This window comes from Coccinella septempunctata, assembly GCF_907165205.1.
Source record: "Coccinella septempunctata chromosome 6 unlocalized genomic scaffold, icCocSept1.1 SUPER_6_unloc_2, whole genome shotgun sequence".
Taxonomy (NCBI): domain Eukaryota; kingdom Metazoa; phylum Arthropoda; class Insecta; order Coleoptera; family Coccinellidae; genus Coccinella; species Coccinella septempunctata.
This window is the reverse complement of record NW_025408028.1, coordinates 5,001-20,000: the sequence shown is the minus strand read 5'-3', so window position 1 is coordinate 20,000 and position 15,000 is coordinate 5,001. Positions and strand designations below refer to the sequence as shown.

At 37.3% G+C, this 15,000-nt stretch overlaps 1 non-coding gene across 1 annotated transcript; it reads right to left on the bottom strand.

Moving 5' to 3' along the window:
* Window positions 1-13,417: 13,417 nt before the first annotated feature.
* LOC123322485 lies at window positions 13,418-13,536 on the bottom strand. Its single transcript, XR_006539132.1, has one exon. It is a non-coding gene; the product is annotated as a 5S ribosomal RNA (ribosomal RNA).
* Window positions 13,537-15,000: the final 1,464 nt, after the last annotated feature.

The following is a 15,000-nucleotide window of genomic DNA, read 5'->3' as shown; positions in this document are numbered from 1 at the left end:
ATGTGGAATTTTCAGAGTCCGAACGACTTTCTTATATGAAGCGTGACCTATGCTTTTTATCGTCGATTTGGGTTGAGTTAGGTGAGATACTACTTCCTACGAAGTTTCCCGTTCATACCTTCCCTAATTTTTGAAAAAATGAAAATTATGTCTCCGAACCTCACATTTTACTATATGTGGAATTTTCAGAGTCCGAACGACTTTCTTATATGAAGCGTGACCTATGCTTTTTATCGTCGATTTGGGTTGAGTTAGGTGAGATACTACTTCCTACGAAGTTTTCCGTTCATATCTTCCCTAGTTTTTGAAAAAATGAAAATTATGTCTCCGAACCTCACATTTTACTATATGTGGAATTTTCAGAGTCCGAACGACTTTCTTATATGAAGCGTGACCTATGCTTTTTATCGTCGATTTGGGTTGACTTAGGTGAGATACTACTTCCTAGGAAGTTTTCCGTTCATACCTTCCCTAGTTTTTGAAAAAATGAAAATTATGTCTCCGAACCTCACATTTTACTATATGTGGAATTTTCAGAGTCCGAACGACTTTCTTATATGAAGCGTGACCTATGCTTTTTATCGTCGATTTGGGTTGAGTTAGGTGAGATACTACTTCCTACGAAGTTTTCCGTTCATATCTTCCCTAGTTTTTGAAAAAATGAAAATTATGTCTCCGAACCTCACATTTTACTATATGTGGAATTTTCAGAGTCCGAACGACTTTCTTATATGAAGCGTGACCTATGCTTTTTATCGTCGATTTGGGTTGACTTAGGTGAGATACTACTTCCTAGGAAGTTTTCCGTTCATACCTTCCCTAGTTTTTGAAAAAATGAAAATTATGTCTCCGAACCTCACATTTTACTATATGTGGAATTTTCAGAGTCCGAACGACTTTCTTATATGAAGCGTGACCTATGCTTTTTATCGTCGATTTGGGTTGACTTAGGTGAGATACTACTTCCTAGGAAGTTTTCCGTTCATACCTTCCCTAGTTTTTGAAAAAATGAAAATTATGTCTCCGAACCTCACATTTTACTATATGTGGAATTTTCAGAGTCCGAACGACTTTCTTATATGAAGCGTGACCTATGGTTTTTATCGTCGATTTGGGTTGAATTAGGTGAGATACAACTTCCTACGAAGTTTTCCGTTCATACCTTCCCTAGTTTTTGAAAAAATGAAAATTATGTCTCCGAACCTCACATTTTACTATATGTGGAATTTTCAGAGTCCGAACGACTTTCTTATATGAAGCGTGACCTATGCTTTTTATCGTCGATTTGGGTTGAGTTAGGTGAGATACTACTTCCTACGAAGTTTCCCGTTCATACCTTCCCTAATTTTTGAAAAAATGAAAATTATGTCTCCGAACCTCACATTTTACTATATGTGGAATTTTCAGAGTCCGAACGACTTTCTTATATGAAGCGTGACCTATGCTTTTTATCGTCGATTTGGGTTGAGTTAGGTGAGATACTACTTCCTACGAAGTTTCCCGTTCATACCTTCCCTAATTTTTGAAAAAATGAAAATTATGTCTCCGAACCTCACATTTTACTATATGTGGAATTTTCAGAGTCCGAACGACTTTCTTATATGAAGCGTGACCTATGCTTTTTATCGTCGATTTGGGTTGAGTTAGGTGAGATACTACTTCCTACGAAGTTTTCCGTTCATATCTTCCCTAGTTTTTGAAAAAATGAAAATTATGTCTCCGAACCTCACATTTTACTATATGTGGAATTTTCAGAGTCCGAACGACTTTCTTATATGAAGCGTGACCTATGCTTTTTATCGTCGATTTGGGTTGAGTTAGGTGAGATACTACTTCCTACGAAGTTTTCCGTTCATATCTTCCCTAGTTTTTGAAAAAATGAAAATGATGTCTCCGAACCTCACATTTTACTATATGTGGAATTTTCAGAGTCCGAACGACTTTCTTATATGAAGCGTGACCTATGCTTTTTATCGTCGATTTGGGTTGACTTAGGTGAGATACTACTTCCTAGGAAGTTTTCCGTTCATACCTTCCCTAGTTTTTGAAAAAATGAAAATTATGTCTCCGAACCTCACATTTTACTATATGTGGAATTTTCAGAGTCCGAACGACTTTCTTATATGAAGCGTGACCTATGCTTTTTATCGTCGATTTGGGTTGACTTAGGTGAGATACTACTTCCTAGGAAGTTTTCCGTTCATACCTTCCCTAGTTTTTGAAAAAATGAAAATTATGTCTCCGAACCTCACATTTTACTATATGTGGAATTTTCAGAGTCCGAACGACTTTCTTATATGAAGCGTGACCTATGCTTTTTATCGTCGATTTGGGTTGACTTAGGTGAGATACTACTTCGTAGGAAGTTTTCCGTTCATACCTTCCCTAGTTTTTGAAAAAATGAAAATTATGTCTCCGAACCTCACATTTTACTATATGTGGAATTTTCAGAGTCCGAACGACTTTCTTATATGAAGCGTGACCTATGCTTTTTATCGTCGATTTGGGTTGAGTTAGGTGAGATACTACTTCCTACGAAGTTTCCCGTTCATACCTTCCCTAATTTTTGAAAAAATGAAAATTATGTCTCCGAACCTCACATTTTACTATATGTGGAATTTTCAGAGTCCGAACGACTTTCTTATATGAAGCGTGACCTATGCTTTTTATCGTCGATTTGGGTTGACTTAGGTGAGATACTACTTCCTACGAAGTTTTCCGTTCATATCTTCCCTAGTTTTTGAAAAAATGAAAATTATGTCTCCGAACCTCACATTTTACTATATGTGGAATTTTCAGAGTCCGAACGACTTTCTTATATGAAGCGTGACCTATGCTTTTTATCGTCGATTTGGGTTGAGTTAGGTGAGATACTACTTCCTACGAAGTTTTCCGTTCATACCTTCCCTAGTTTTTGAAAAATAAGAAAATCATGTTTTACTATATGTGGAATTTTCAGAGTCCGAACGACTTTCTTATATGAAGCGTGACCTATGCTTTTTATCGTCGATTTGGGTTGAGTTAGGTGAGATACTACTTCCTACGAAGTTTTCCGTTCATATCTTCCCTAGTTTTTGAAAAAATGAAAATTATGTCTCCGAACCTCACATTTTACTATATGTGGAATTTTCAGAGTCCGAACGACTTTCTTATATGAAGCGTGACCTATGGTTTTTATCGTCGATTTGGGTTGAATTAGGTGAGATACTACTTCCTACGAAGTTTTCCGTTCATACCTTCCCTAGTTTTTGAAAAAATGAAAATTATGTCTCCGAACCTCACATTTTACTATATGTGGAATTTTCAGAGTCCGAACGACTTTCTTATATGAAGCGTGACCTATGGTTTTTATCGTCGATTTGGGTGTAATTAGGTGAGATACAACTTCCTACGAAGTTTCCCGTTCATACCTTCCCTAATTTTTGAAAAAATGAAAATTATGTCTCCGAACCTCACATTTTACTATATGTGGAATTTTCAGAGTCCGAACGACTTTCTTATATGAAGCGTGACCTATGCTTTTTATCGTCGATTTGGGTTGAGTTAGGTGAGATACTACTTCCTACGAAGTTTTCCGTTCATATCTTCCCTAGTTTTTGAAAAAATGAAAATTATGTCTCCGAACCTCACATTTTACTATATGTGGAATTTTCAGAGTCCGAACGACTTTCTTATATGAAGCGTGACCTATGGTTTTTATCGTCGATTTGGGTGTAATTAGGTGAGATACAACTTCCTACGAAGTTTCCCGTTCATACCTTCCCTAATTTTTGAAAAAATGAAAATTATGTCTCCGAACCTCACATTTTACTATATGTGGAATTTTCAGAGTCCGAACGACTTTCTTATATGAAGCGTGACCTATGCTTTTTATCGTCGATTTGGGTTGAGTTAGGTGAGATACTACTTCCTACGAAGTTTTCCGTTCATACCTTCCCTAGTTTTTGAAAAATAAGAAAATCATGTTTTACTATATGTGGAATTTTCAGAGTCCGAACGACTTTCTTATATGAAGCGTGACCTATGGTTTTTATCGTCGATTTGGGTTGAGTTAGGTGAGATACTACTTCCTACGAAGTTTTCCGTTCATATCTTCCCTAGTTTTTGAAAAAATGAAAATTATGTCTCCGAACCTCACATTTTACTATATGTGGAATTTTCAGAGTCCGAACGACTTTCTTATATGAAGCGTGACCTATGGTTTTTATCGTCGATTTGGGTTGAATTAGGTGAGATACTACTTCCTACGAAGTTTTCCGTTCATACCTTCCCTAGTTTTTGAAAAAATGAAAATTATGTCTCCGAACCTCACATTTTACTATATGTGGAATTTTCAGAGTCCGAACGACTTTCTTATATGAAGCGTGACCTATGGTTTTTATCGTCGATTTGGGTGTAATTAGGTGAGATACAACTTCCTACGAAGTTTCCCGTTCATACCTTCCCTAATTTTTGAAAAAATGAAAATTATGTCTCCGAACCTCACATTTTACTATATGTGGAATTTTCAGAGTCCGAACGACTTTCTTATATGAAGCGTGACCTATGCTTTTTATCGTCGATTTGGGTTGAGTTAGGTGAGATACTACTTCCTACGAAGTTTTCCGTTCATATCTTCCCTAGTTTTTGAAAAAATGAAAATTATGTCTCCGAACCTCACATTTTACTATATGTGGAATTTTCAGAGTCCGAACGACTTTCTTATATGAAGCGTGACCTATGGTTTTTATCGTCGATTTGGGTGTAATTAGGTGAGATACAACTTCCTACGAAGTTTCCCGTTCATACCTTCCCTAATTTTTGAAAAAATGAAAATTATGTCTCCGAACCTCACATTTTACTATATGTGGAATTTTCAGAGTCCGAACGACTTTCTTATATGAAGCGTGACCTATGCTTTTTATCGTCGATTTGGGTTGAGTTAGGTGAGATACTACTTCCTACGAAGTTTTCCGTTCATACCTTCCCTAGTTTTTGAAAAATAAGAAAATCATGTTTTACTATATGTGGAATTTTCAGAGTCCGAACGACTTTCTTATATGAAGCGTGACCTATGCTTTTTATCGTCGATTTGGGTTGAGTTAGGTGAGATACTACTTCCTACGAAGTTTCCCGTTCATACCTTCCCTAGTTTTTGAAAAAATGAAAATTATGTCTCCGAACCTCACATTTTACTATATGTGGAATTTTCAGAGTCCGAACGACTTTCTTATATGAAGCGTGACCTATGGTTTTTATCGTCGATTTGGGTTGAATTAGGTGAGATACAACTTCCTACGAAGTTTTCCGTTCATACCTTCCCTAGTTTTTGAAAAAATGAAAATTATGTCTCCGAACCTCACATTTTACTATATGTGGAATTTTCAGAGTCCGAACGACTTTCTTATATGAAGCGTGACCTATGCTTTTTATCGTCGATTTGGGTTGAGTTAGGTGAGATACTACTTCCTACGAAGTTTCCCGTTCATACCTTCCCTAATTTTTGAAAAAATGAAAATTATGTCTCCGAACCTCACATTTTACTATATGTGGAATTTTCAGAGTCCGAACGACTTTCTTATATGAAGCGTGACCTATGCTTTTTATCGTCGATTTGGGTTGAGTTAGGTGAGATACTACTTCCTACGAAGTTTCCCGTTCATACCTTCCCTAATTTTTGAAAAAATGAAAATTATGTCTCCGAACCTCACATTTTACTATATGTGGAATTTTCAGAGTCCGAACGACTTTCTTATATGAAGCGTGACCTATGCTTTTTATCGTCGATTTGGGTTGAGTTAGGTGAGATACTACTTCCTACGAAGTTTTCCGTTCATATCTTCCCTAGTTTTTGAAAAAATGAAAATTATGTCTCCGAACCTCACATTTTACTATATGTGGAATTTTCAGAGTCCGAACGACTTTCTTATATGAAGCGTGACCTATGCTTTTTATCGTCGATTTGGGTTGACTTAGGTGAGATACTACTTCCTACGAAGTTTTCCGTTCATATCTTCCCTAGTTTTTGAAAAAATGAAAATTATGTCTCCGAACCTCACATTTTACTATATGTGGAATTTTCAGAGTCCGAACGACTTTCTTATATGAAGCGTGACCTATGCTTTTTATCGTCGATTTGGGTTGACTTAGGTGAGATACTACTTCCTAGGAAGTTTTCCGTTCATACCTTCCCTAGTTTTTGAAAAAATGAAAATTATGTCTCCGAACCTCACATTTTACTATATGTGGAATTTTCAGAGTCCGAACGACTTTCTTATATGAAGCGTGACCTATGCTTTTTATCGTCGATTTGGGTTGACTTAGGTGAGATACTACTTCCTAGGAAGTTTTCCGTTCATACCTTCCCTAGTTTTTGAAAAAATGAAAATTATGTCTCCGAACCTCACATTTTACTATATGTGGAATTTTCAGAGTCCGAACGACTTTCTTATATGAAGCGTGACCTATGGTTTTTATCGTCGATTTGGGTTGAATTAGGTGAGATACAACTTCCTACGAAGTTTTCCGTTCATACCTTCCCTAGTTTTTGAAAAAATGAAAATTATGTCTCCGAACCTCACATTTTACTATATGTGGAATTTTCAGAGTCCGAACGACTTTCTTATATGAAGCGTGACCTATGCTTTTTATCGTCGATTTGGGTTGAGTTAGGTGAGATACTACTTCCTACGAAGTTTCCCGTTCATACCTTCCCTAATTTTTGAAAAAATGAAAATTATGTCTCCGAACCTCACATTTTACTATATGTGGAATTTTCAGAGTCCGAACGACTTTCTTATATGAAGCGTGACCTATGCTTTTTATCGTCGATTTGGGTTGAGTTAGGTGAGATACTACTTCCTACGAAGTTTCCCGTTCATACCTTCCCTAATTTTTGAAAAAATGAAAATTATGTCTCCGAACCTCACATTTTACTATATGTGGAATTTTCAGAGTCCGAACGACTTTCTTATATGAAGCGTGACCTATGCTTTTTATCGTCGATTTGGGTTGAGTTAGGTGAGATACTACTTCCTACGAAGTTTTCCGTTCATATCTTCCCTAGTTTTTGAAAAAATGAAAATTATGTCTCCGAACCTCACATTTTACTATATGTGGAATTTTCAGAGTCCGAACGACTTTCTTATATGAAGCGTGACCTATGCTTTTTATCGTCGATTTGGGTTGAGTTAGGTGAGATACTACTTCCTACGAAGTTTTCCGTTCATATCTTCCCTAGTTTTTGAAAAAATGAAAATTATGTCTCCGAACCTCACATTTTACTATATGTGGAATTTTCAGAGTCCGAACGACTTTCTTATATGAAGCGTGACCTATGCTTTTTATCGTCGATTTGGGTTGACTTAGGTGAGATACTACTTCCTAGGAAGTTTTCCGTTCATACCTTCCCTAGTTTTTGAAAAAATGAAAATTATGTCTCCGAACCTCACATTTTACTATATGTGGAATTTTCAGAGTCCGAACGACTTTCTTATATGAAGCGTGACCTATGCTTTTTATCGTCGATTTGGGTTGACTTAGGTGAGATACTACTTCCTAGGAAGTTTTCCGTTCATACCTTCCCTAGTTTTTGAAAAAATGAAAATTATGTCTCCGAACCTCACATTTTACTATATGTGGAATTTTCAGAGTCCGAACGACTTTCTTATATGAAGCGTGACCTATGCTTTTTATCGTCGATTTGGGTTGACTTAGGTGAGATACTACTTCCTAGGAAGTTTTCCGTTCATACCTTCCCTAGTTTTTGAAAAAATGAAAATTATGTCTCCGAACCTCACATTTTACTATATGTGGAATTTTCAGAGTCCGAACGACTTTCTTATATGAAGCGTGACCTATGCTTTTTATCGTCGATTTGGGTTGAGTTAGGTGAGATACTACTTCCTACGAAGTTTCCCGTTCATACCTTCCCTAATTTTTGAAAAAATGAAAATTATGTCTCCGAACCTCACATTTTACTATATGTGGAATTTTCAGAGTCCGAACGACTTTCTTATATGAAGCGTGACCTATGCTTTTTATCGTCGATTTGGGTTGAGTTAGGTGAGATACTACTTCCTACGAAGTTTTCCGTTCATATCTTCCCTAGTTTTTGAAAAAATGAAAATTATGTCTCCGAACCTCACATTTTACTATATGTGGAATTTTCAGAGTCCGAACGACTTTCTTATATGAAGCGTGACCTATGCTTTTTATCGTCGATTTGGGTTGAGTTAGGTGAGATACTACTTCCTACGAAGTTTTCCGTTCATACCTTCCCTAGTTTTTGAAAAATAAGAAAATCATGTTTTACTATATGTGGAATTTTCAGAGTCCGAACGACTTTCTTATATGAAGCGTGACCTATGCTTTTTATCGTCGATTTGGGTTGAGTTAGGTGAGATACTACTTCCTACGAAGTTTTCCGTTCATATCTTCCCTAGTTTTTGAAAAAATGAAAATTATGTCTCCGAACCTCACATTTTACTATATGTGGAATTTTCAGAGTCCGAACGACTTTCTTATATGAAGCGTGACCTATGGTTTTTATCGTCGATTTGGGTTGAATTAGGTGAGATACTACTTCCTACGAAGTTTTCCGTTCATACCTTCCCTAGTTTTTGAAAAAATGAAAATTATGTCTCCGAACCTCACATTTTACTATATGTGGAATTTTCAGAGTCCGAACGACTTTCTTATATGAAGCGTGACCTATGGTTTTTATCGTCGATTTGGGTGTAATTAGGTGAGATACAACTTCCTACGAAGTTTCCCGTTCATACCTTCCCTAATTTTTGAAAAAATGAAAATTATGTCTCCGAACCTCACATTTTACTATATGTGGAATTTTCAGAGTCCGAACGACTTTCTTATATGAAGCGTGACCTATGCTTTTTATCGTCGATTTGGGTTGAGTTAGGTGAGATACTACTTCCTACGAAGTTTTCCGTTCATATCTTCCCTAGTTTTTGAAAAAATGAAAATTATGTCTCCGAACCTCACATTTTACTATATGTGGAATTTTCAGAGTCCGAACGACTTTCTTATATGAAGCGTGACCTATGGTTTTTATCGTCGATTTGGGTGTAATTAGGTGAGATACAACTTCCTACGAAGTTTCCCGTTCATACCTTCCCTAATTTTTGAAAAAATGAAAATTATGTCTCCGAACCTCACATTTTACTATATGTGGAATTTTCAGAGTCCGAACGACTTTCTTATATGAAGCGTGACCTATGCTTTTTATCGTCGATTTGGGTTGAGTTAGGTGAGATACTACTTCCTACGAAGTTTTCCGTTCATACCTTCCCTAGTTTTTGAAAAATAAGAAAATCATGTTTTACTATATGTGGAATTTTCAGAGTCCGAACGACTTTCTTATATGAAGCGTGACCTATGGTTTTTATCGTCGATTTGGGTTGAGTTAGGTGAGATACTACTTCCTACGAAGTTTTCCGTTCATATCTTCCCTAGTTTTTGAAAAAATGAAAATTATGTCTCCGAACCTCACATTTTACTATATGTGGAATTTTCAGAGTCCGAACGACTTTCTTATATGAAGCGTGACCTATGGTTTTTATCGTCGATTTGGGTTGAATTAGGTGAGATACTACTTCCTACGAAGTTTTCCGTTCATACCTTCCCTAGTTTTTGAAAAAATGAAAATTATGTCTCCGAACCTCACATTTTACTATATGTGGAATTTTCAGAGTCCGAACGACTTTCTTATATGAAGCGTGACCTATGGTTTTTATCGTCGATTTGGGTGTAATTAGGTGAGATACAACTTCCTACGAAGTTTCCCGTTCATACCTTCCCTAATTTTTGAAAAAATGAAAATTATGTCTCCGAACCTCACATTTTACTATATGTGGAATTTTCAGAGTCCGAACGACTTTCTTATATGAAGCGTGACCTATGCTTTTTATCGTCGATTTGGGTTGAGTTAGGTGAGATACTACTTCCTACGAAGTTTTCCGTTCATATCTTCCCTAGTTTTTGAAAAAATGAAAATTATGTCTCCGAACCTCACATTTTACTATATGTGGAATTTTCAGAGTCCGAACGACTTTCTTATATGAAGCGTGACCTATGGTTTTTATCGTCGATTTGGGTGTAATTAGGTGAGATACAACTTCCTACGAAGTTTCCCGTTCATACCTTCCCTAATTTTTGAAAAAATGAAAATTATGTCTCCGAACCTCACATTTTACTATATGTGGAATTTTCAGAGTCCGAACGACTTTCTTATATGAAGCGTGACCTATGCTTTTTATCGTCGATTTGGGTTGAGTTAGGTGAGATACTACTTCCTACGAAGTTTTCCGTTCATACCTTCCCTAGTTTTTGAAAAATAAGAAAATCATGTTTTACTATATGTGGAATTTTCAGAGTCCGAACGACTTTCTTATATGAAGCGTGACCTATGCTTTTTATCGTCGATTTGGGTTGAGTTAGGTGAGATACTACTTCCTACGAAGTTTCCCGTTCATACCTTCCCTAGTTTTTGAAAAAATGAAAATTATGTCTCCGAACCTCACATTTTACTATATGTGGAATTTTCAGAGTCCGAACGACTTTCTTATATGAAGCGTGACCTATGGTTTTTATCGTCGATTTGGGTTGAATTAGGTGAGATACAACTTCCTACGAAGTTTTCCGTTCATACCTTCCCTAGTTTTTGAAAAAATGAAAATTATGTCTCCGAACCTCACATTTTACTATATGTGGAATTTTCAGAGTCCGAACGACTTTCTTATATGAAGCGTGACCTATGCTTTTTATCGTCGATTTGGGTTGAGTTAGGTGAGATACTACTTCCTACGAAGTTTCCCGTTCATACCTTCCCTAATTTTTGAAAAAATGAAAATTATGTCTCCGAACCTCACATTTTACTATATGTGGAATTTTCAGAGTCCGAACGACTTTCTTATATGAAGCGTGACCTATGCTTTTTATCGTCGATTTGGGTTGAGTTAGGTGAGATACTACTTCCTACGAAGTTTCCCGTTCATACCTTCCCTAATTTTTGAAAAAATGAAAATTATGTCTCCGAACCTCACATTTTACTATATGTGGAATTTTCAGAGTCCGAACGACTTTCTTATATGAAGCGTGACCTATGCTTTTTATCGTCGATTTGGGTTGAGTTAGGTGAGATACTACTTCCTACGAAGTTTTCCGTTCATATCTTCCCTAGTTTTTGAAAAAATGAAAATTATGTCTCCGAACCTCACATTTTACTATATGTGGAATTTTCAGAGTCCGAACGACTTTCTTATATGAAGCGTGACCTATGCTTTTTATCGTCGATTTGGGTTGACTTAGGTGAGATACTACTTCCTACGAAGTTTTCCGTTCATATCTTCCCTAGTTTTTGAAAAAATGAAAATTATGTCTCCGAACCTCACATTTTACTATATGTGGAATTTTCAGAGTCCGAACGACTTTCTTATATGAAGCGTGACCTATGCTTTTTATCGTCGATTTGGGTTGACTTAGGTGAGATACTACTTCCTAGGAAGTTTTCCGTTCATACCTTCCCTAGTTTTTGAAAAAATGAAAATTATGTCTCCGAACCTCACATTTTACTATATGTGGAATTTTCAGAGTCCGAACGACTTTCTTATATGAAGCGTGACCTATGCTTTTTATCGTCGATTTGGGTTGACTTAGGTGAGATACTACTTCCTAGGAAGTTTTCCGTTCATACCTTCCCTAGTTTTTGAAAAAATGAAAATTATGTCTCCGAACCTCACATTTTACTATATGTGGAATTTTCAGAGTCCGAACGACTTTCTTATATGAAGCGTGACCTATGGTTTTTATCGTCGATTTGGGTTGAATTAGGTGAGATACAACTTCCTACGAAGTTTTCCGTTCATACCTTCCCTAGTTTTTGAAAAAATGAAAATTATGTCTCCGAACCTCACATTTTACTATATGTGGAATTTTCAGAGTCCGAACGACTTTCTTATATGAAGCGTGACCTATGCTTTTTATCGTCGATTTGGGTTGAGTTAGGTGAGATACTACTTCCTACGAAGTTTCCCGTTCATACCTTCCCTAATTTTTGAAAAAATGAAAATTATGTCTCCGAACCTCACATTTTACTATATGTGGAATTTTCAGAGTCCGAACGACTTTCTTATATGAAGCGTGACCTATGCTTTTTATCGTCGATTTGGGTTGAGTTAGGTGAGATACTACTTCCTACGAAGTTTCCCGTTCATACCTTCCCTAATTTTTGAAAAAATGAAAATTATGTCTCCGAACCTCACATTTTACTATATGTGGAATTTTCAGAGTCCGAACGACTTTCTTATATGAAGCGTGACCTATGCTTTTTATCGTCGATTTGGGTTGAGTTAGGTGAGATACTACTTCCTACGAAGTTTTCCGTTCATATCTTCCCTAGTTTTTGAAAAAATGAAAATTATGTCTCCGAACCTCACATTTTACTATATGTGGAATTTTCAGAGTCCGAACGACTTTCTTATATGAAGCGTGACCTATGCTTTTTATCGTCGATTTGGGTTGAGTTAGGTGAGATACTACTTCCTACGAAGTTTTCCGTTCATATCTTCCCTAATTTTTGAAAAAATGAAAATTATGTCTCCGAACCTCACATTTTACTATATGTGGAATTTTCAGAGTCCGAACGACTTTCTTATATGAAGCGTGACCTATGCTTTTTATCGTCGATTTGGGTTGAGTTAGGTGAGATACTACTTCCTACGAAGTTTCCCGTTCATACCTTCCCTAATTTTTGAAAAAATGAAAATTATGTCTCCGAACCTCACATTTTACTATATGTGGAATTTTCAGAGTCCGAACGACTTTCTTATATGAAGCGTGACCTATGCTTTTTATCGTCGATTTGGGTTGAGTTAGGTGAGATACTACTTCCTACGAAGTTTTCCGTTCATATCTTCCCTAGTTTTTGAAAAAATGAAAATTATGTCTCCGAACCTCACATTTTACTATATGTGGAATTTTCAGAGTCCGAACGACTTTCTTATATGAAGCGTGACCTATGCTTTTTATCGTCGATTTGGGTTGACTTAGGTGAGATACTACTTCCTAGGAAGTTTTCCGTTCATACCTTCCCTAGTTTTTGAAAAAATGAAAATTATGTCTCCGAACCTCACATTTTACTATATGTGGAATTTTCAGAGTCCGAACGACTTTCTTATATGAAGCGTGACCTATGCTTTTTATCGTCGATTTGGGTTGAGTTAGGTGAGATACTACTTCCTACGAAGTTTCCCGTTCATACCTTCCCTAATTTTTGAAAAAAAGAAAATTATGTCTCCTCATAAAATTGCATGTTTATATATTCATATAATTTCATGATGTGAACGGTCAATGAAGAAGTGTCTGAACCTCTTTAATTGTTATATTTTCAACCGGACCAAGTGCGTAAAGCAAAAAAAAAAGCTTACAGCACGCGGTGTTCCCAAGCGGTCACCCATCCAAGTACTAACCGCGCCCGACGCTGCTTGGCTTCAGTGTTCTGACGAGAACTGGCATTGTCAGCGTGGTATGGCCGTAAACGATGGGATTGTGTGTTCTTTCCATGTGAACAATTATCGCAATCTGTGAAGATCATAAAAGAAGGCTCATAAAAAAATAACAACACGAAGATAAGCTGGTTTCGTATAATATCACATATATATCGACTTCCGCGTCATCGTCTTATGGGGATGCCAGTCTCGCACATAGTCCTTGTTTTGCTATTGCGTCTAATATTTATCGAAAACGGCCGTAAAAGAGTGGATTCTACTACCGCCGTTTACCCGCTCTTATTTACATCGCCTATATTAAGTGAGGGAATTCTACTACCGCCGTTTACCCGCTCGTATTTACATCGCCCATATTAAGTGAGGGAATTCTACTACCGCCGTTTACCCGCTCGTATATACATCGCCTATATAAGGTGAGCGAATTCTACTACCGCCGTTTACCCGCTCGTATTTCCATGTCCTATATTAAGTGAGTGAATTCTACTACCGCCGTTTACCCGCTCGTATTTCCATGTCCTATATTAAGTGAGCGAATTCTACTACCGCCGTTTACCCGCTCGTATTTACATCGCCTATATTAAGTGAGGGAATTCTACTACCGCCGTTTACCCGCTCGTATTTATATCGCCTATATTAAGTGAGTGAATTCTACTACCGCCGTTTACCCGCTCGTATTTCCATGTCCTATATTAAGTGAGGGAATTCTACTACCGCCGTTTACCCGCTCGTATTTACATCGCCTATATTAAGTGAGAGAATTCTACTACCGCCGTTTACCCGCTCGTATTTACATCTATGTACGTGGGGCTTCGATCTGAAGTGCGATAACCCGATGAAAAATATTTTCATACTATGAAGCCCTACAACGTGTTGAATCGTTTTTTCACACTTCGGCGTCCGACAACGTGTTGAATCGTTTTTTTACACTTTGACGTCGGACAACGCGTCGAATCATCGTTCAGACTTCGACGTCGGGCAACGTGTTGAGAGTCGTTCTGATGAATAAACGCGTGCCTTCCGCCGAATAACGTGTTGAATCGTTTTCAGTTTCAAATGCGGCTCTTCCAGTGAATAACGTGTTGAATCCTTTTCGTTTTCAAACGCGGCTCTTCCAGTGAATAACGTGTTGAATCTTTTTCGTTTTCAAACGCGGCTCTTCAGGCGGATAACGTGCTGAATCGTTTTTCGCGCATCATCAAAAGAAAACGATTCAACACGTTATCCGCCGTAACGGACGCGTTTAAAGTCGGAAAACGGTTCAACACGTTATTCACCGGAAGGTCCGCCTTTGAAGTTAAAACTATCGTGATCATCCGGCCGTCCGATCCACGTACCGGTCCTTCAAGCACAACGGTGCAGTACGTTGATTCGCACCGCTCCGAGACTCGAAGAACTCGATAATCGGATCGCGCTATCGTGATCTCATCATACGCTATCGTTTGCCCTCTATTCGTTTATTTTCATGAATGAAAAAGATTCAACACGTTATCCGCCG